At 48.7% G+C, this 21,524-nt stretch overlaps 1 protein-coding gene across 2 annotated transcripts in view; it reads right to left on the reverse strand.

Annotated features, from left to right (window-relative positions):
* BCAR3 (BCAR3 adaptor protein, NSP family member) overlaps positions 1 to 17,497 on the reverse strand; it is a 130,893-nt gene extending 113,396 nt beyond the window's left edge. Inside the window, exon 1 of one of the 2 annotated variants that reach the window (XM_045801757.2) lies at positions 17,479 to 17,497. The gene's annotated coding sequence lies outside the window, so the exon portion shown is untranslated. Of the gene's footprint in view, positions 1 to 15,077; positions 15,144 to 17,478 lie in introns of those variants that run through there. The other variant, XM_045801756.2, reaches the window with a different exon arrangement.
* Between the last annotated feature and the right edge of the window lie 4,027 nt (positions 17,498 to 21,524).

Genomic DNA, 21,524 nt, shown 5'->3' on the forward strand with positions numbered 1-21,524 from the left:
GGAAGCTCATTCTGGAAACCATGCAGAATGAACCAGAGAGGTGACAGCAGGATACTGATTAGAAGGCTATGGCAATTGTCACATGACAAGGGCCTTGACCAGGCTGGCGGTAGTGGGAATGGAAGGCCCAAAATGACCAAAGTTATTAGCAAGAAATAACTGGCAAGAGTTAATAATAATGATGACAATAACAGTAGCTACAATCGGGTTAGGAGTAACTACAAGCCAAGTACAATGCTAAGTGCTCTACAAGCCGTAAGCCAAGAGCTGGTACTATTATTGCCTCATTTCACAAAGAAGAAAAGTGGATTTTAGCAGCTAAGTAACTTACCCAAATTCACAGTAGATGTAGGGAGCAGAACCAAGGTTAATCCCAGGTCTATCTGACCCCAGTGGCCTGGCAGGTGAAGGAAAATGATCAAAAAGGTCTGCAGCCCAAGAGGCTGAGTAATGCCTGGCTTGATGACAGCTGTGGAAGAGGCCAGAAGCAGCTGCCTCTGCTAGAGAGCAACGTGATCACATCTAGGTACGCTGAGCATTTTTCAACGCCTTTCATGTACACGATCACTCTTCCCTCAATGTCTGTGAGTCAGAGAGCGTAGTAGTATCCCCATTTTACTGAAGAGAAGACTGAAGCACCCTGAAATTTAATAACCAACCCAAGTTAAGATGTCCTAAACCTGGAACAGGTCCTCCATCCATATGTGCCTTGTAGCCCCCTCTCCTTCTTGGCATTTGTCACCATTCACAGTTACACATTTATTTTTGTTATTTCTGTTTAACATCTGGTGCTCGATAGACTCTAAGATCCATGTCTGGTTGTACTTTTGTTTCGTCCCTAGGTTGAGGCCTGGAGCATAACTGGCAGGCGGTACACATTTATTGAATGAATGAATGAATGAATGAATGAACGAACTTCGGGCCTCTCGACCCTTCGTCCTTTCATCTTTGTATTAATGGTAAAGCTCCCTTATAAGCTAAATAAATGTAATGCCATGGATGTGGGTTGTGCTATAAACAATTTTAGGATTCAGATTTCTTCAAGGGTACAGCCAGCTTCCACATTAATGTTTAAACAGTCAAATCCTGGACCAAAGAGACACGTGAAGGGAAACATAACTGGTGACATGGAGGGGATGTCTTCTGGGCAGTGCAAGAGGCTTTGCCAGGGAGAGCTCGACTAGAGTTGATCCCTTCCTGCCACAGCGTAGTATGTTGACCTCCACCCACTCCAGGCCATCACCAGTGAAGAGGCAGCGGGGACAGGCGTCGGGCAAAATGTACTTTAAGGAAAAAAGAACTCCTAAAATCCCAGCTTTGTCCAGCCCTAAATGGTAAGAAGTAAGGAACAACAGATGTTTCAGCTATTAACTGATGAAGACCAAACAGAAAATCTGAACTCAAACAATTGCAGACAGAGAGACAGAATTCCCTGGAGCCGTATATAATAAACCACTGACACAAAGAGCTGGCATCTCTGACATGCATCAGAGCAGCAAGCATTACGGTATTTTCAGAAACCATACGGTCGAGGTTCCTGCTCCGTGAAGAGCTAGCTGTCGACTTGCTGTCATGGAAATCCCCAGTCGACCAAGCAGGGAAGTCAACTCGGCTTCCAAAAGGTCTGTGTGATGGCTGCCAACTCAGTCAGATTGGCTAGAGAAGTCATTGTAGGAGACCGTGGCTGGCAAGACCCTCAAATACTTACTGAATGAGTGAGTGAGCGAAAAAGAGGCAGTTCTTGACAACAGAGGCTCATTTTCTATACAAGGTACACCTCGGACGGATGGTCTACATTTGAACTACCCGTTTCAGGGCTTGTCTCATCACCAAACTCCAGACACTTGTTCCCCAGTTACTTTCTTAATTTAGTGACCAGCTTTGCATGAATAAGCTTCTCAATGTATTTAACAATTGAAAGAGAATACATCAAAATATCTCTGGATAATCATGGCATTCCAGACAATTTGAATTTCCACATTTACAAAGCTCTCCTTTCAGATTTTTCTTTTCCAGTAAACGTGTATCATTTTTATTATTAAAAATGTCACTTAGTGGGGCGCATGGGTGGCTCAATCCATGAAGTGGCTGCCTTCGGCTCAGGTCACGATCCCAGGGTCCCCACATGGGCCTTCCTGCTCAGCTCAGCGGGGAGTCTGCTTCTCCCTCTCCCTCTGCCACTCCCCTCTGCTCCTGCTCTCTCTCTCAAATAAATACATAAAATCTTTTTAAAAATGTCATGTTGGGGGGTGCCTGGGTGGCTTAGTCGTTAGGTGTCTGCCTTCGGCTCAGGTCATGATCCCAAGGTGCTGGGATCAAGCCCCACATTGGGGCTGCCTGCTCAGCAGGGAGCCTGTTTCTCCCTCTCCAGCTCCCTGTGCTTGTGTTCCCTCTCTCACTCTCTCTCTCTGTCAAATAAATAAATAAAATCTTTTTTTTTTTTTAATGTCATTTTGGGAAGCCTGGGTGTTTCAGTTGGTTAAGCATCTGCCTTTGGCTCAGATCATGATCCCAGTGTCCTAGGATCGAGCCCCAAGTCGGGCTCCCTGCTCAGTAGGGAGTCTGCTTCTCCCTCTCCCTCTGCCCCTCCCTGCCCCACTCTGTCGCCCACTTTCTCTCTCTGTCTCTCTCTCTCTCTGAAATAAATAAGTAAAATCTTTTTTAAAAAATGTCACTTCGAAAACAAATTTTAAGTCCCTACATTATGGAAAGCATCATTAGCCTGAGGAGATAGGAAGCTGAGTATGTCATCAGATAGCATAGCCCCAGACACAGAGCGAGAGAAACAGGGGCTCAGCGGAGGTCCTCTGTGCTGTGGAACAGAGAGAAGGGAGAGCTGAAAAGGACTGGAGACAGAGTGTTGATGCTGGTGAAATAAAGGAGAAGGGGGAGTTTGGAAAAGAAATGCTTCTGTCTGGAAATGAAGAAAGAGGAAATACATGTATGTAAAACCTAGTACAAGGGCCACTTGGCTGCCATCTTGAATTATGCTGGGAAAGGGCTCAGTCTAGATGCTGCAGGTTGCCTCGGCCTGGGGTGGAGGGCAGCCCTGCCAGCATTGTCTGGTGCCACAGAAGGAACCTGGAAGGTTGGAGGAAATGAAAGGAACGTGAAGCCTGCCAGCTTCAGGAGGAGTCAAACTGAAAGAAAAACCTGACTTGTTTAGGTGTACTAATTCAATCTTTGATAACAAAGTTGGCTTCCCAGATAAGTGGGTTTCAGCCTAATAGAATGGTTTGTGGGATGTCGTAGGACTCACTGTCTTAAAAAAAAAAAATCTTCGTAACAATGTTATCACTTAAAACTCCACGACTAGCTGCTCATTCCTTTGTGTTGGGCACAACCTCTCTCTATAGTCCTCTGTTCAGTAAAACAATGTTAATCCTTAATAGATGACCTAATAGGACATGGGCTCCGAATGTGTCCTTTGCCCGGCAGTTCTACTTCTAGGACTCTGTTCTGCAGAAATACTCACCTGTGCACACTAAGATATTCATGGCAGCACTGATCGTGGTTTAAATAAAAAAGTGTTTACCTGCAGAAGGATGACTAAATTACGGTGCATCTAGTCTATGGCGCACTCCGTGCAACTGATAAGAATGAGGTAATTCTACAGGAACTGATACCGAAAGGGATCTGAAATACCACTAAGTGAAAAAAGCAAATTGCTCCATTAATGTACAAATAACAAGCTTATATATTTGTGTGGGTTTATGTGTCTACATGTACAAAATGTGTGAAGGAATTTTTTTTTTTTTAAGATTGATTTATTTATTTGGAGGGGAGGGGCCGAGAAAGAAGGAGACGAAGTCTTAAGCAGACTTTGCACTGAGCATGAAGCCAGACGCAGGGCTCGATCTCAGGGTCCGATCTCAGGGTCCTGAGATCACAACCTGAGCTGAAACTACGAGTCAGACACTTAACTGACTGCGCCATCCAGGCACCGCTGAGAGAATTTTCTCCCATCAAACTGAGGTGAAATTCACAGGTGAGCAGGAGGGGACTTTGCTTTTTCCTTCATGTTATTCTAAACTGTTTGAATTTTTTCCTTGAGCTCTGACTGCTTTCATAAATAATAATAACTTACATAGCACTTACTATGTGGCAGATACCATTCTAAGAGCTTTATGTATCTTAACTCATCTAATTCCAACAATAATCTTATGAGGTAGCACTATTCTTATCCCTTTTTATGGATGAGGACATGGTCCCTGTCCAGGTCACACAGCGATATGAAAAGGCACTGAGCTTTGAACCCAGGCCATCTGGCACAACCCAGGCTTGTGCTCTGAATCACTAGGTTATAGTATCTGAAAACAAAATGATATAAACCAATAGCATTGCTTTTAGAGTCAGACACATCTGCATTTGAATCCCGGTGTTTGCTGATTAGCTCCATGATTCTTAGCAAATGTCTTACTTCTGTGTCAGTTTCCCCATCTGTAAAATGGGGGTGATAGTCACATACCTCATGAGACTGCTGGGAGAACCGCACAAAATACATTTGGTGCCCAGCATTTAGTAAGTGCTTGTTAAATGTAGATTATTTCCTCTATTGAGATTAAATTACCAGCCCTTTAGTGAATATTAATTTAATTGGCTGTTTTCTTGATTGGCTGGCTGTGTGGAAGCATCTGGTGCTTCCGGAGTAAGTAGAGAAGGGGGACTTGGGAACAAGGGGAATTGGCTCAGAACGTGGAAGTGCTAAATTAACCCTTCATCTTTTGTAGTTTTGCCTGAAACCAGTGCAGTTAAGAAAATAAAATTAATAATACTTATATATCTGAGTTTTAAATCATTCTTGGGTAAAATTTCATCCCCATTTTTTGAAAGAGGTTAGTGAGTTTCAGGGGTTTGCCCAAGGGCAAATAAAATAACAGAACAACAGAACTGAACCCCATAAACAACAGAGCCAGGACTGAAATGTAGATTTTTCTCGTTCTACATTCCCTCCTCTTTCCTTACCCCCCACAGCCTGACTAGATGTGGGCACCGCTTCTGAGAAGCGGTGCCCGCAACCTCTCAGAAGGAAAGCACTATAGCAACGCTGACAGGATGGGAGTGCTCCGTGATCGTGCCTCCGGGGGAGACGATCCCTCAGTTCACAGGCTGCTGTAGCTGAGTGGGGTCCATGGCCTCCTCCACACCTCAGAGCTAACGTTGATTCACTAACAAGTGTGACAGACTCCCTCCCTATGGGGTCCACCCGGCCCAGGGTCAGATTACACTCTCCCTTTCTCTCGGCTGTTTATGGTGCTTATCTTTACAGTAGTCATCATTCTACAATACAGGACCCACGCCATCCTGGAGGACACTGGTGACCTCAGCAGGCAGGTGGCTGCCGGGAGGGGAGGCGGTGGAAATTTCAGAGTGGAGCTTTGCCCATTGCTCCCAGCTTAGCAACCTGTTGGCTCTGCCTGATCCTTCCTCATTTTCCACTCGTGAGTACAGAGGTCAGGCGGGAGCCAAGGAAGGACATTCTCCAACCATGCCGCCCATTTTTCAGGCTCAGTCAATCCCTGCCAGGTGGGGTTGTTACCATTCTCAGAGGGAAGAGATGCAGAATTCTCAGCCTCCCCTGCCTTGACCCCCAACAAGACATGAATGTTGTATAACTCACTCCCCGGGGGGTGCCAGGGGCGTGCAATCCCAGGGCAGGATCCCACAACTTTCTCTTCCACTCAGGTCACCTTGTGCTGGCCAAAATGTGGATAATTATTAAAGCTGGGGTTTGTCACACTATTTCCTTTACTTTCGTGAATGCTTGAAAAATGCCATGATGAACTGTTAAAATTTAAATTTAGAAAGCCCTTTGGAATGCAAGTGCATGAAAGTGAGGTTATGATAGAGACGATCATGGGTCTGCCAGTGACTTTTTAAACACATCGTTTACTGTATGCAGGATCTACAGGACTGCATTATCAGTAACGAGGTGCTTGCCACACACCTCAGTACCCAAGTGCAAGGGCTGGGATAGCAAAGGGGAGAGCTGGGTGAGGTCATCAACTTGGTCCTTTCCTCTCTGGTTCCTTCTTCACATGAAACTCCCCCTCCCCAAGATACACACATGCTCAGTTGGTATGGGGCATTCCTCTTGGGTGGTGACCATTTGGAACTCCTTTGAATGGCCTTCTTGACAGAACCAAAATTACCAAAAGGTAAGGACACAGTCAAGTGCCCCTGGAATTAGTATAGAAGCAGTGTCTGCAGTGAGGGGCAGAGCCAAAGGTTCTGCAGGAGGAAACACAGCTTGAATTCAAATTCGTAGCTATGTTCACCGGCACTAGACTAAGAGCTTTACACACATCATCTAGATCAATCCCTTCAGCAACCCAGACAGGCGAAGTTTAAGCCCATTTTATAGATGAGAAAACAGAGGCCAAGTAGCCAGCCAAGTGCACATAGCTAAGATGTGGAGGCCCCTCAGCTGGACTTCCTGACCCCACTGCCTATGTCACCTCCCAGTGTGAGGCCCTGTTTCTCAGAGTGAGCAGGAGAGTTTGGGTTGAGGTGCTTGAAAATGGCATGAAAGGAAGCAAGCCAGCTGGGTTAACTCAGTACCTGGTACTTGGTGGGCATTCGGTAGGTATTTGCAAACTGGACTTTTGAACAGACTTTCAGGCACAGGGTGGGGGTTGTGGGAGTTACCAGTGGGTCGGGGATCACAGACTGGGCCTCCCCATACACTTGAATTTCCCCCATGGCAGGAAACCACATAGATGGGTCACAGGTGTGAACTGTGAAGTCCCAGGCGCCCGCCCCCAGTCCCCACTCTGTCCTCAGAGCTCTTCCTACCCAGGGGTCTGGGAACAGTAGTGTCACCATCCCGGGGGGTGGGGTGGGGTGGGGGCTTGTCAGAAATGCTGAAACTCTGCTCAGTGTCAAATTTCTGCTCCACCCCAGACCAGCTGACTCAAACCCCACATTTTACTAGCCTCCCATGTGATTGTGCCTAAGGCCCTGCCCCGGCTCAGCAACCTTCCTCCAGGGGAATGTGCCAGTCATCAACCTCGTCATCCCCAGGCAGCCAGAGGAAAATCCCTTTTTCCTATCGTAGATTTCCTATCGCAGATGTAGGGGGGCTAAGCTGCTGCCCTAATCTCCTCCTGCCTGAAGGACCTGTCTGAAATGAGAGTGGGAGGTGGACTTCCTGGTTGTCAGCGTTTCCAGGAAGTTCAAACCCCTGTGAGCTCCCCATGTGACCTCGTCTGGCTCCGTTTTGGGGCTCATGAACTTGGAAGGCATAGGAAGAGCTCTTCCTCACAGCGTGACCAGGCGGTGACAAATGGGCCACATGGAAGGAAATCAGTGAATAATCCTTGCATATTCTGCAGTGAGTCATGTCAGTCTTTCTTAGACACGGTACTCCGGATGACTAGACTTGTGCTTTCTGTGTCTTGATTCAGAGTATAAGATTAATGAACACCTAGAGAGAGTTCCCAAAGTACAAGGCGCTGGGGACAGCAGGTCAGGTAGTCCTTGACTCTGAGGCACTTTATACAGAAATAATACTATACTGTTACCACCTCTGGTAACAAAGCTAAATAAGGGACAGGTTAAGATGCCTCTGTGGACAAGGACTACCGTGATTTTGGTAACTATTGGGGACAAACTGTCAGCTGTAGCTCCAGGGACTCTTCCCCCTGCACTCTCCCGCCCCGGTCCCTTGCTCTGGGCTCTCACTGCAGAGTGTAGCCAATACCGCTCCGTAGTGACTGGCCTGCCTGTTGCTCAAGCACCTACTACTGGCACTCTGGGCTTCGCCCGTCTAGTCCTCACAGTAGCACCTGGAGGTAGATATTATGCTCATTTTGCAGAAGAGGAAATTGAGGATCAGGGAAGTTAAGTTGCCCAAGGTCACATGCCTAAAAGTTTCAGAGATCTGACAGAGATTCTAAAGCCCAGGTCTCTTCCTCCACACCTGCTGCTTCAACCTCACCTGCCTCCTTGTGGGATTTCCGGTGAGGGATGCATACCATGTCAGGCAGGGGTGGTTGTCATACTGGTGGCCATCGACCCCACTTACGTATCTGTCTGGCCCCAGCTCTGGGATCCAGAGATGCCCTGCTTGAGTCACCAAGGGGTGAAGAAAGGAAACCTTCCAGTCCTGGGAGGGTCATCTAAGCCCATACAATTTTGGAGATGGTGTAAACTCCTTCTTAGAATGGCTTTTAGCTTTTTATTGGCTCTATTTGGAAACAGAGGTGAGGTAACTTAATAGAGCCCCTCTGTATTTTGAAACTCAATGACAAGTTGTGGCCATTTGCTCCTGGGACCCACCAGGATGAGAGCCAGACAACAAGGAAGAGAGAGAGGCAGAGGATTTGACGCAACGTTCAACCAACCTCCTAGTGACGGATGAGACAACTCAGAGGAGAGACGACCCAAACCCACATCCACAAGTGATTCAGCTCCTACTGCTCCCAGGCACACTCTTCAGTCCTCCTCACCAGGACCAGAAGCTGAATTTGGTCCAATTCTGTCACGTAGGAAAGAAAGGGGAATCCTTGCTCACCATCCAAAATAAGCCCTCTGGGCATGGATTTTCTCCACCCCTCTTCGCGGCCCTCTTCCCTGGCCCATCTCTCACTGCTCACTCCTTCCCAGTGTCTTCAAACATTTCCTCTACCCATTCTTCTCTAAATACCCCTTCTCCACCCTGATGTCAATGTTCTCCAGCTTGCCTGATCCTAAGAATCTCCTGGGGAACTTGAACATGCAGATTCCCAGGCGGTCTCCTAGAGGTCTGGATTGGAGAGACACAGACAGAGACCTGGAGAAGCCGTGTTCAACAAGACCCCGTGTGTCCGTGGGATACCAGACGTTTGGGAACCCCTGGACTGCACTCCCCCATTGTCAGACACTCCTCTGAACCCAGCCTGGAGCTGGCTGGCCCTCAAAGCCGCCTACTCCCGTCCTGTGACAACACCTCCGGTGCCCCAGTGTCAAAGCCACACCGAGCTCCGGACATGGTTCTCCATAGTTCTACCACAATCTGCTGCTTGAGCTTCAATTTTGCCTCCAAATGGTCTGCCGAATGTTGCTTGTGGCGCAGACAGTTCAAAATGAGCACATCCCAAACCTGACTCACCCCAATGCCAGTCCTCCTTCTCTTATACTTCTGTACGTCAGGCGGGTTGCCTGAGCTGGAACCCTGGGAGCCATCCTGGCTCCCCATCTCTCTTCATCACCGCCCTACTCACCAAGTCCCGGGGACTCTGTGCCTCAACAGTGCTCAAATCCATGCCCTCCTCTCCCTCCCCTACTGCCACTCCAGGAGGGCTCCTCCTCCTTTGTCACCTCGGCCCTCCTGAGCATCCGGGCTGGTCTCCCGCCCTTCGATCCCGCCCCTCTCCAATTGGTCTTGCACCCAGCCACCTGAGCGTTATTTCTAGAATGAGAGCCTGATCCCATCTCTCCACTACTTAAAGCCCCTCAAGAACTTCTTGCCACCCACAAGTTAAAGTCCAAACTGCTTCGGATGGCTCCCCTTAACTCCTCATTCATCCCACGCCTCCACGTCATGACTCAGTTTCCTCCCTCCTTCATCCAACCGCCTCCTACCTCGTCCCCACCCCGTTCCAGGCATCACATTCCTCACAACTTCTTTGCTGGTTCTACACAGCTGGGTTAGTGCCCCTCAGACATGTTCCTATAACAGCCTACATTTACCAGGTTACACGGACAGATTCGGCTATTAACTAGGGAGAAAGCTTGAGGATTATTTTACAGCCTCTCTCCACCCCTGGTTGTTACCACAGTGACCAAGAGCTGGCTCCTCCTTGTACCTACGAATGTGTCTGAAGCCAACTCTCCCCTTCTTCTGCCTTTCAGAGTGCGGCACGAGGACCACCCAGGGATCGGCCCACCTCTATCTCTGCTCCTCAAAGGGAGTGGCCTCTCCTGGCTATTGGCAAAGCTACCAGAAACTTGGCTTTGAACCATTTGTGTCTAACAGGTGGTCCGGATATTCTGGTAGAGACCGTGGGTTTAAAGAGAGGGAGAGATGGAATCATAAAATGCCATGTTTTCAGACCACCCTGAACCCCAAGGGCCGGTCACCCGTGAGGGAATATTATGCTTGTGGAGCCCTGGGGGAGGGAGGACACTGATCCGCATACCTGCCCCCTCAAGAAGCTGGAGACGGCAGGGCAGGCTCTCAGGAGGGCTATTTCCAAGCCAACTTGCCAGACCTCTGGGGGAATGGTGCAGAGCTAAGACTGACGCTAGACCCCCAGTACGCCGGGGTGTATACTACCACCGTGGAGGGAAACCCTGCCCGGCCTCTGCAGGAGCTCCTTGGATAGACGAGGTATTCACACTACTATAAGAGATGGGGTAAATCTTCACCTGGGCCTAGATCGCTGAATAATATCAGAAAGAATATTGTTGGGGACGCCTGGGTGGCTCAGTTGGTTAAATGTCTGATTTTTTATTTCGGCTCAGGTCATGATTTTAGGGTTGTGAGATTGAGCCCCGCATTGGGCTCCAATGCCAGGTGTGGAGCCTGCTTTAGATTCTCTCCTTCTCCCTCTGACCCTCACCCCACTACTCGAAAGAAAGAAAGAAAGAAAGAAAGAAAGAAAGAAAGAAAGAAAGAAAGAAAGAAAGAAAAGAAAGAAGAAAAGAAAAGAGAAAGAAAGGGAGAAAGAAATAGAATATTGTTGAACTGGATTCTATGGAGCCCTCTGACCCGGTCCTAGTATTAATGGGTCACAAACTCCTTCAAAGAGGGGTTGGAAAACCAGATAGTGCCAGGCTATTTCTTGTAACCTATCAAAAGCTGGCCAGACTATTGGAAGGGAAGTGGAGGCAGGAGCAGTAATTTCAGAGGAGGCATCAAAAGCAGCACGGCCAATCCAGACCATTTAAGCCGAGAATGGAAAATGGGGCTGCCATGTGCAGCTGTGCAGGTTGTTCACTGCAAAGGTCGTTCAACTGAAGGAGGAAATGGAGGCTGAAATCTAGCCTGTGCACCCATTTCCCAAGCTACATGTCCTGTTCAGAAGTGCATTTTCTGGGAAGAAGAGGGCCTGTTCTAAATTGCAAAAAGGCACCATTTGGGATTGTTATGACCTTGAGGGAGAAGACATTGGCAGCAGCAGTGAGAAAAGCTTAGATGAATGCAAGAGAAGCCCAGGATCTGGCAGAAGATGACAAGGACTTTGAGAGCCCCAGGGACACTACTGGGTGGGAACTCAGAGTTTCAGCCTATTGATATGATGCCCAGGCCCATGATTATGCCCTACTCCTTCCCCTTACCCCCTTTGCCACCATCCCACTCCCTCCTAGCACACCCCCAGCCATCCAAGGCCTCCATGGCCGGAGAAAAGAAGGCCGGTATAGCCATGACAGTGGCTCCCGTCACCTAAACCCTAATGACTCATTCTTGAATGGGGTGGAGGATACCTGGTAAAGAGAGCAGTCTCCCCAAGCCCACCCTTTGACTACCACCAGTCTCGGCTAGTACCAGAGACCTCAGCTAGAGAGCTAGGCCACCAACCTGTGGCTGAATGCCAAGTGAGAAGGAGCTGTTGAGTTTCCCCCCTTTGTTCCTTTCCTATTTATAGCTTCACCTTGACAGCATCCACTCCTGGTGACAGCTCACAGGTTGTAACCTGCCAGGGGCACTTCTATAAAGATTATAGCCTTGTTCAGAAAGCTAACAGCACACAACATAAAGGAACCTGGGGCTTGCCTCCTGTCTTTTCTGCTTGGGACAGAAGATGGACAGGCAGACGGAGGCACTGGAGCAGAAGGGAGGCCAAGGTAGGGGGAGCTAGCCTTTCTGAGCCCCTCTATTGTGCTATAAGCACCCAATTGTACTTAACTCTCCAACAACCCTGTAAAATAAGTATCATTCTCTCCATTTTATAGATAAGAACCTGAACCTCAGAGAGAAGAAACACCCCTGGCCAGCTGGTAAGCTCTACGGCTCTGATTTGAATTTCCTGGTCTTGCTGGCTCAGACACATGGGTTTTTTTAACCCAAAGCATGTCACCTGCAAAGTATCTCCCTTGGGGAGAGAGAAACTCAAAATAGTTAAAAGGAACAGAAAAAGCTTGCCGAGTTTTGCTTCAGCAACTGAAGCCAATCTCCCTACAATCCTCTCCCTTCCTGCTCCTACTCCCAGGGCATCGTCAGGGGAAAATTACCCTCCTCGCTTCCCCCACCCCACCTCTAAGGCTTTTTATTCAGGTGAAATCATTGTATTAAACCTGCACCTTGTGAGGGGGAGGAAAGGTGGGCAGAGGAACTCATGAGCTGATTAAATATGAGCCAGCAAGGGAGAACCTTCTTTCCCTCCAGCCAGCTTCTCAACCCACTACTCAACCAAAGCATTACCTCTCAGGGAGTAACTGCCAAGACCCACATTTGGTAAGATGTGAGAGCAGGAAGGGGCTGTTAACAATAATAGCAGTGTTTACTGAGTGCTTTGTATGTAACAGCCAAGTACTGGTCCAGGGATATTACACAGAGACCCATTTAATACACACACACACACACACACACACACACACACACACACAAAGTATAAATGGGGAAACTGAGACCCAGAAAGCTGACAGAACTTGCCCAAAGTCTCCCAGCTCTTAGGAAGGGCACTTGGAATCAAACTCACACAGCCTGGCTCCTAGATGCTGCCCTGCCTCTTAAAGGTCGTCTCTCCTCACTGTCCCTCCTGGCCCCTCCAAGGGCAGAGCCAGGCAAGGTGCTGGGTCTTCTGGCTGGGACCCAGGGCTCATGTCACACCCCGGGGGCTTGGCACACTCATGACTCCAGGAGCGTGCTAATTGCACTTCACTCAGCTCAGATTTCAGATCCCACCTAATGCTCCCAACTGGAAAATTCTTTTTTTTTTTTTTTTAAGATTTTATTTATTTATTTGACAGAGAGAGACAGCCAGCGAGAGAGGGAACACAGGGGGAGTGGGAGAGGAAGAAGCAGGCTCCTAGTGGAGAAGCCTGATGTGGGGCTCAATCCCAGAACACTGGGATCACGCCCTGAGCCGAAGGCAGACACTTAACAACTGTGCCACCCAGGCGCCCCAGCAACTGGAAAATTCTTAAATGCCTATTTATTTGTCTGATATCTGTACTGTACTTGAACATCCCTGCTGGGCTCATAGAAGGCTAAACAGAACTCCCATTAGATTCTTCCTATTTCCCTTCAGCAGATACAAACAGAAGCAAGAGAACAGTGGCACCTCCCATCTCACACACCCAGCAGTGCTTGGCAACGACTCTAAGCACTGCCTGCAAGGCCAGCAAATATTTTGATAATCTTTCCCCTACAGGACTCTCCCGTGAAGAACACATGGACACAGTGGGCAGCGATCTTTCAGCAGATTCCACAGGAAGAAACACTACATCCGTGGAGGGGATTTTGACGCTCAGGGCTTTAAGGGGAAGGGAAGCAGGTTTGAGGCAGGGGCTGCCCAGACATTTGGGGTCCCTCCGCCTGCAGTATGGAACAGTGGGCAATGTTGAGTGGGAGGCTGATGGGGTGGGGGTCCAAAGGGCAGCCTTCAGAGTCAAACCTGGGCTTGAGGACTGGCCCTGCTGCTTGAGGCTGTGTGACCTTTAGCAACCTGCTTCACCCTCTCTGGTCCTCGGGTTCCACACTGTAGAGTGGGGATGACAGCAGTACTCACCTCTTGGACTGGCCCTTGAGAATTAGACACAATAACATTAGCGAAGCATTGAGCACAGGGTCTGGCACATCCACGCATTGAGTCACCACCATACACACAACTGTCATTATGAGATCCTTCACTTTCCTTGAAACGAGCTCATGAGATGTGTTCTCTGCTGTCACTGGTCCCCTTTATCGAGCCTCCTTTAGGGGACCTGAAGCCCCTCATCTGACCCAAAATGTGCCTGTGGGAGGAAAGGGAGAGCTCTGAAAGATGGGGGGCCCCATGGCCACACGTTCCCTCCCCTGGAGCCAAAGTCAAGCACCCATCCCATGTCAGGTCAGCTGGGTAATGAGAAAAGTCCCACAGATTCCTAACATGGGACATTTCTTCACAAAGGCATTCACCTTTGAAAAAAATAAAACAAAATTAACAAACACTTATAAAAGGTGGAATAACATAAAGCCACCAGGACAAAAAGAGTTCATGCGGACTGCAAAGCACGGGGTGGAGAGCAGGTTGGGCAGGACCCCGGGGGCCTGGTTAATGTGCTGTCTCCCCCCCCAACCCGCATGCCCACTTTCTAGCCCCACCCCCAGGGCCTCTTTCAGAAGATGGATTTGCATCTATATTTGGTGTATCCCACAGGACACAGAGGATTGCCCTGCGGCCCGGCGTTCTCTTAGTGATTCACCAGTTAGGCAGTGGGTACTTGAGGCAGAAGAGCCACTTCCTGGGTCCCTGAGCCACCGGTCATACCTGCCCAATAGCCACCTTCTCCTCTGAGGGCACCTGAGTCACCCATGGGGGCAGGGCAGGACCCAGCCCAAGAAGGGGCTGGGCGAGTGTGGCTGAAGAGCCCAGGCCGTGCACAGACCTGTGGTTTGGGATGGGGTCGCATGGACACACCGCTTATCCACAGAAGAAACCGAACCCTCCTGTAAACCCACCTGAAACTTGAGGAGAGACATTCTCATATCGGAAGGTCTTGGGGCCAAACACAAACCCTTGTACGCATCCCACTCCCCTGTGACAGATCCCTCCTAAAGCCACATGCCTGCGAATCCTTCCTTTAAATGGTCCAAGAATCCTGTTTGGTGTTATGGGGAGAAAATGTGTGTCTAGATGTAGGGGGTATGGGGTGAGGGGATGTGGGTATTGATGAAGGGAGGGAGGACGTGGACAAGAAATCCAAGCCCACCGGCCAGAAAGAAGTCTTAAAAACAGCCGCAGTCTCCTCTCTGTTACCCCAACTTATCAGCTCAGGCCCAGCGTCGGGGGAGGTCCGAGGCCAGCTTTGCTCAGCGCGCTGACCTAGTTGCCACACCTGGCACCTGGCTTTGAGCCACCGAAAGGGCTCCCGGGGCTACCAGGTCCTGCAGTAAGTCCGGGGAGTCCCAGGCTCAGGCCCAGGGCCCGTAGATTGGGGCCAGCACGTACCCTGTCCCGGATCGGACGGTGCCGCGCCAGGTCCTGAGCTCCCTCGGAGGCGGACGTGAAGCCAGAACACTCCATTAAGTCTGGAGGTCAGATGACAGCCCGGGACTTCGGAAACCGCGCACGGGGCAGCGGCACAGAACCCAACGGGTCCTCCCCGGAGCTCTGGGCATCCGATTTCCGCAGGCTTCTGCTGCAGCTCCTCCCACAGGAAGGAGAGGGCCTGCTCCCACCTCGATTTTAATTTCAGGAATACAACCATCACCCACCCTCGTGTTTTCGTTAGGGTCAGAGTGGCGGCCACCCACGCACTTCGGGGGCCTCAAACCTGATCCTAGTCGAGCCCCGCGCGAGCTGTGGCTGTGACACACAGGCCCGGGAGAGCAGCCACGGGTCGCACTGTCTGAGGTAATGGATACAGCACAGATGTAGAGACGCGATCCCGCGCAGCCAAAGTCGCACAGCTCGCGCGCGAGGGGGCAGAGCGCGGATCTCAGCTTCGCCGCCGTGCCCTACGCTGCGCCGCCTCTGCAAAGGGACAGGGCCCTAGCCTGGCTGTGACAGGAAGTCACGGTGAGGTTTTAGGCCGGAGAGCGGAGAGCGACCTGACCTACTGCACTTTTCAGTGACCGATCTGCTCACAGTGGGGAGAAGAGATTGTAGAAGAGGACGTCAGGGGCTACATCGTTAACGCAGCCAATAACGGGACCACGACTCCGACCAGCCCAGCAGCAACTCTCTGTTTTTACTTTTTAAAACCTATCAGAAATTGAATTTAAATTAAAAAAAAGAAAAAAGAAATAAAGCCTATCAAACATGGCACTTTTATTTTTCGTGGTTTATCTTCAAAGACTTTGGCAGCTAAAACAATACATCTTTTCTTTTCTAAAGAAAACTCCAGAACTCAATAGACACACCCCCAAAATCACTGAGGATAGGAAAGCCAGTTTTTGCCAGTCTTACCTAATTCCATTATAAAGCATCTTTTCTATATAGTCTTTAGATTGTTATCGAAGTAAGCCAATCATCTTCCTAAGCTGGGAGGTTGGTTCTGCCCCCACCCACGGCGGTTTCCAGAGCCAGGAGAAGGGGGCAGAGTGTTGGCTCCACTAGGAACTCCGCGTGTAGGATTTATGTGTGGGGGAGAAGTTCATGGACTATCCCAAATTTAAGCATCTGATCTTCTAAGCATTTAGAGGGGCAGGTATTAGGACTGCAGTGATAACCATGGCTCCCCAGACCTATTTACCCTGTGACACTGACTTTGGATGTGGTATCTGAGTGTTCCACGTTCTCCCGTAAAAGAAGAATAAAGGCAAACTGACAGACCGCCCAGGGAAACATGCATGAATGTTATTTCACATTAACCTCCAAGCTCCTGTAAACAATTGCCTAAGGTGCTTATATAAAATGCATTTTTATATGAGATTTTATTCATTTGGGAGAGAGAGAGATTGGGGAGAGGGGCAGAGAGGGAGGGAGAAGGACAAGCAGACTCCCAGCTAAGCCGCAGAGCCTAACTCGGGGCTCAATCTCATGACCCTGAGATCATGACCTGAGCCAAAACCAAGAGTCGGACACTCAACCCACTGAGCCACCCAGGCGCCCTTAAAATGCAACTACTAACTGTCCCTAGCAAATTCCTATTGTTTCCTCAGATCTCCTCCTCACAGAGGTGCTAGGACTAAGGGAGCAAGGGGACTCACCTAGCATTTCCCTTCCAGCCACGGCTACCTCCTGAGGCCCAGCGTGTGGCGGCCTGCTCTGGGGTGCAGGTTCCAGTCAAGGTTCCCTGCTCTGACACCCTTTCCCTTCTATCAGGTTGCCTAACTTCTGTGTGGCTCCCTGGCTTCATCACTAAAATGAGGATAATTGTCGTTAACTATTGCTCTACCCCACCACAGTGCTGTTGCGAGAATTAAATAAGTAAAACAGAACAATTACCAGCACTAGCCACGACTTCGTATTATCATTACTAGAACAGAAAGGTCAGGAAAGGAGGTAGCCAGATCCAAAGTGCATACTCAAGGCTACGATGAAAAAGGACTCGGAATTACCCAGCAAACAACCCCCCTGGAGCCTCTGCGGGTTAGTCAGAGGATTGTCCTAAGCTCCAGGCGCCGCCCCAGAAGCCACCCTGTAGGCTGGAGCAACACCATTCCACAGCCAGGGCCAGCTTCCACGGGCTCAGCACGGCCCTGCGCCCCAGGGCGGAGAGCAGCCCGCTGGCCGCTTCCTACCTTGCCGGGCCCCCGCCTCCCGGAGGCTGGCTTGGGTCAGATGCCGCTGCTCCCGTGGCGGCGCGCAAAGCAAAGGCCTTCTGGGTTTGGTGTGAGCAAGTTACCGGAGCTCGGGCAAGGCTGGGGCTGCCTTCCAAGGCTGGTTCTGCCGCAGGGTGACTAACCTGGGTCTCAGGCTGGTTGAACCTGGGTCTGCGGCCCCTCCTGGGCTTGCCTTCCAGGCTGCAGAGCTAACACTGCCCATCCCGCCCAGATGCTTCTTTGCCTAACAGCTGACAATTTAATTCTAAGTAACAGTGACTCACAGGACAGTGGTTCCCTTTTTTGCCAGAGCAATCTTCTGTAAATCAAGCCTTTCTCCTCAGTGGAGAAAGGTCTTTACTTTTCAGTAGACAGAGCGGGAGGCAAGCAAAGTGCTGTGATTAGAAGCACAGACTTGGAGTCAAATTGTGTTTCAGTCTGGTTCCACCACTTACGAAGTGGTGTGACCTTGGATAAGTTATTTAACCTCTCTGTGCCTCAGGTTCCTCATCTGCAAAATGGGGATATTAGTAGCACTTACTTCATAGGGTCATCATGAGGGCTAAATGCGTTTAGAGCTATGCCTGGCTCATAGTAAGTGCTTCTATCAGTGTCTGATAAATAAATGTCCAATAATGAAGAACTGGTTATATAAAATCCATATAATGGAATACCTCACAGCTACTAAAATCTCTATTATAGAAGAAGAGCAATATGGAAATACATTTGTCATCTATTACTCGGTGAACCAATAGGCTCTAAAACAAACTACAGTATAACCATTATTGTTGGAAAAAAAGAAAATAAATCTATATAATTGAAAAATGTACTAAATGTACACCAAAAGAATGTTTTTCTATCTTCCAAAATTTCTGTGTTCTGTGTGTTACTTTAGTAATAAAAAAACATAAGAAAACAATACCAATTACTCAGTAATAAAGTACAGTAACAATTATTTAAATGTCATAGATGTACCTAATCCAGATTAAATGATCATTATTTAAAATGATAATGATGATGATGATACTGGTTCTAGCAGTCCTGAGCCTAGAGCATTCAGAGCTAAGGCTGAGGGGCACCTGGGTGGCTCACTTGGTTAAGCGTCTACCTTCACTTCAAGCCATGATTCCAGGGTCCTGGGATTGAGCCCCACATCGGGCTCTCTGCTCAGCGGGGTGCCTGCTTCTCCCTCTGCCTCTGCCCCTCCCTCCTGCTCATGCTGTCTCTCTCTCTTGCTCTCTCTCTCAAATAAAAAAAAAAAGAGCTGAGGCTGAGAGATAACCACGACCACATACTTTAATGGTTAGCCAAATGTTATCATCAAAAAGAAAAAATAATATTACATGCTTATATGGCTATGACATACTGTTTTGCTTCTGGAAAGAATCAAAAGCTAATCATACCAACACAGTCAGATTTAAATCTTACCTAGGCAACAGGTGACCCACATATGTAAAAAACAGAAAAGCAAACGACCATGTGTAAAAGCAATGAACTGAGAGTGCTTTGCAAGGTGGTGAGTGAAGGGGGCGTCAGGCCAGTTGCAGGCATGGACAGGATGGGGCGGGTAGGGGAGCGTTCCTCCAGCTATTGAGTCAGAGGTTTCAAGAAGGAAATGGAACCTCAGGCTGCTAAAATAAAGGAAGGAGATAAGCATCTCCTTTTACTGCTCATTTGTGTAGAACAACGGAGAAAAGAGTGAGTCAAGAACTACCTCCTGAACCCTGACCTTTGGTAATGAGCCGACTTCTCTGCTCTGTCACCAAGCCACTTCTCACTCTGCTCCAGGGCCTTACAAAACAATAAAACTCCAAGCATGCCACATGCGAGCTCTGATGGATGGGCTGATGCGAAATTGAACCCTCAGTGTGTCAAAGAACAAGCACTAGGATGACTCCCCAAACCATTTTAACCTCACTTGCAAGGCGCGTCATCTGTTTTTGCCTGGGTTTCTTGTTAACACCAATAGTTTCAGGCACCCCTTTCCCAAATCCAACCGTGGCCCTTTGTAAGTTGTCGTGATCTTGTTCATCTCCCTATTTTTAGCCCATAAATTCTCTCCCAGCATCCTGTTACCCTTAAAAGATGTCTAAAGAGCTTTGAAAAGAGAAGAAAATACTAGTTGCAAATTCTGAAATGTGCTGGCTGAATGAGACTTTTGACTGACAGACACTGGTTTCGGTTCCCACTTCGGGCTTTCCAAATGTTACCACCAATAAAGTCCCTCATATTACTCACCTACTCACAAACCACCCTGATATCCACATGGAATAATCCCAATAATCCCCCAAACACCTGATCTGGCTGGAATTGCTTCTTTCTTTCCGAAGAACCATGGGGTCCCGGGGCTGCATCGGGCCCTCCCAGGGCTATCCCAGGGCACGCGCAGGACGAGGTTGGCAGGCTGTTTTTTCAGCAAGAGCCAACAGTGATTAGAATACCCAGGTGCTTTCTGTTGATGCTTTGGGCAATCGAGCTTTAAGCTTCAGGCTTATAAAAATAGGGGTCACAAAATTTGTATCAGGAGGAGAAATGATTGCACATTTGAAGAAGGCAATGAAAAGAATCACTAGAAATGCCACAATAACCTGAAAAAAAAGTCCTCATTGTGTTCAGAGAAGGGAGGGCCGGGGAGCCCAGATGAAGTCAGAGTATTTTCCCTTCCAAGAGCAATTGGCTCAAAGCCACAGAGAAGAAAGGAGCAAGGGGGTGTCCACAGGCAACTGCTTGGGCACATGCGATAACAGCAGGCCTTCCTGGGTGGGGCATCTCCCTGTCCCTTCACTTGCTTTCTGAGCCCAAGAGTTGGAGAGGCTACACTGATTTACAGCCTCATTTCTTTCACCTTCTTTCCGATCCTCCCCGTCTGCGGTCTGTTCAAAGCACACTCAAGGGAGAGAGAAGCTAATGAATCTGCCTAACTGGGAAGTGGTTTTGAGCAAGCACTGACATTCTGACACACACTTTGTTTTCAGATGGGTCCCCTGCGCTTCAGTGGAGCGGGGCTGTGGTGTGTGCAGGTGTCTGCAGGGGCCCCTGGAACACAGAGCCCTCTCTTAGCATAGGCACCCTGGTAAGGATGTCTTCAACTAGTGATGTCAGGTTAGGATCGACGGTGCTGAGGGCTCAAAGGCAGCCCTCCTCTCAATTCTCCCTTAGAACAGCAAGAAGGGGGGCACCTGGGTGGCTCATTTGGTTGAGCAGCCGACTCTTGATTTTGGCTCAAGTCATGATCTCCGAGTCCTGGGATCGAACCCCATGTCGAGCCCCGTGTCCAGCTACATGCTCAGCAGGGAGTCTGCTTGAGATTTCTCTCTCTCTCTCTCTCTCTCTACCTCCTCCCCCCCTTGCTCTCTCTCTCCTTCTCTCTCTCTCAATACAATAAATAAATCTTAAAAAAAAAAAAAAGAATGGCAAGGAGGAAGGGGAATATATCCTGGACTAGATGTAGAAAGAGAAAAAAGAAGTCAGTTTAGACACAAAAGCGAAAGTGTGGTTTTTAATTCTAGTTCTCATTTGTGGATTTTATTTATTTATTTTTTTAAAGATTTTATTTATTTATTTATTTATTTATTTATGTGACAGAGAGACAGCCAGCGAGAGAGGGAACACAGCAGGGGAGAGGGAGAGGAAGAAGCAGGCTCCCAGCCAAGGAGCCCGATGTGGGACTCGAACCCGGAACGCCGGGATCACGCCCTGAGCCGAAGGCAGACGCTTAACGACTGCGCTACCCAGGCGCCCTCATTTGTGGATTTTAGATTGGAGGAAAAAGTTCTTTACCTGATCAATGCAATCCTCGTCTGTAAGGACCTGAGTTTTGCTCCTATAACATAATCTCTGTGGAATCTATTTCTCGATGGAACATTATGTAATTCGTTCACATCTCTATTCAAATATGTATTTTTTTTTAAAGAAAAAATGTTAACTTTCTACAGTTGAGTCACAAAATGAATAGATTCGTTCAATGTTTTGTTGTCTTTGCTTTCTCTCTGCAAAGGTGTTTTGGGGAACACTCATACCAAGTGTTCATACACTCATACACTTAGACTCTCTTTCACTACTCCAAAAACGTTAGGCTAGCTTGACCAAATCCATAAGGGAATGAAACAGAAATCCAGGTGCCCCAGTACTTTTAAAGCAGTATAAATCCATTCCTGGTGGGACAAGGGATAGGAGGGTGGATGATGAG

The sequence above is a fragment of the Ursus americanus genome, chromosome 12, assembly GCF_024610735.1.
Source record: "Ursus americanus isolate L20-20 chromosome 12, mUrsAme1.1.p, whole genome shotgun sequence".
NCBI classification, from domain to species: Eukaryota; Metazoa; Chordata; class Mammalia; order Carnivora; family Ursidae; genus Ursus; species Ursus americanus.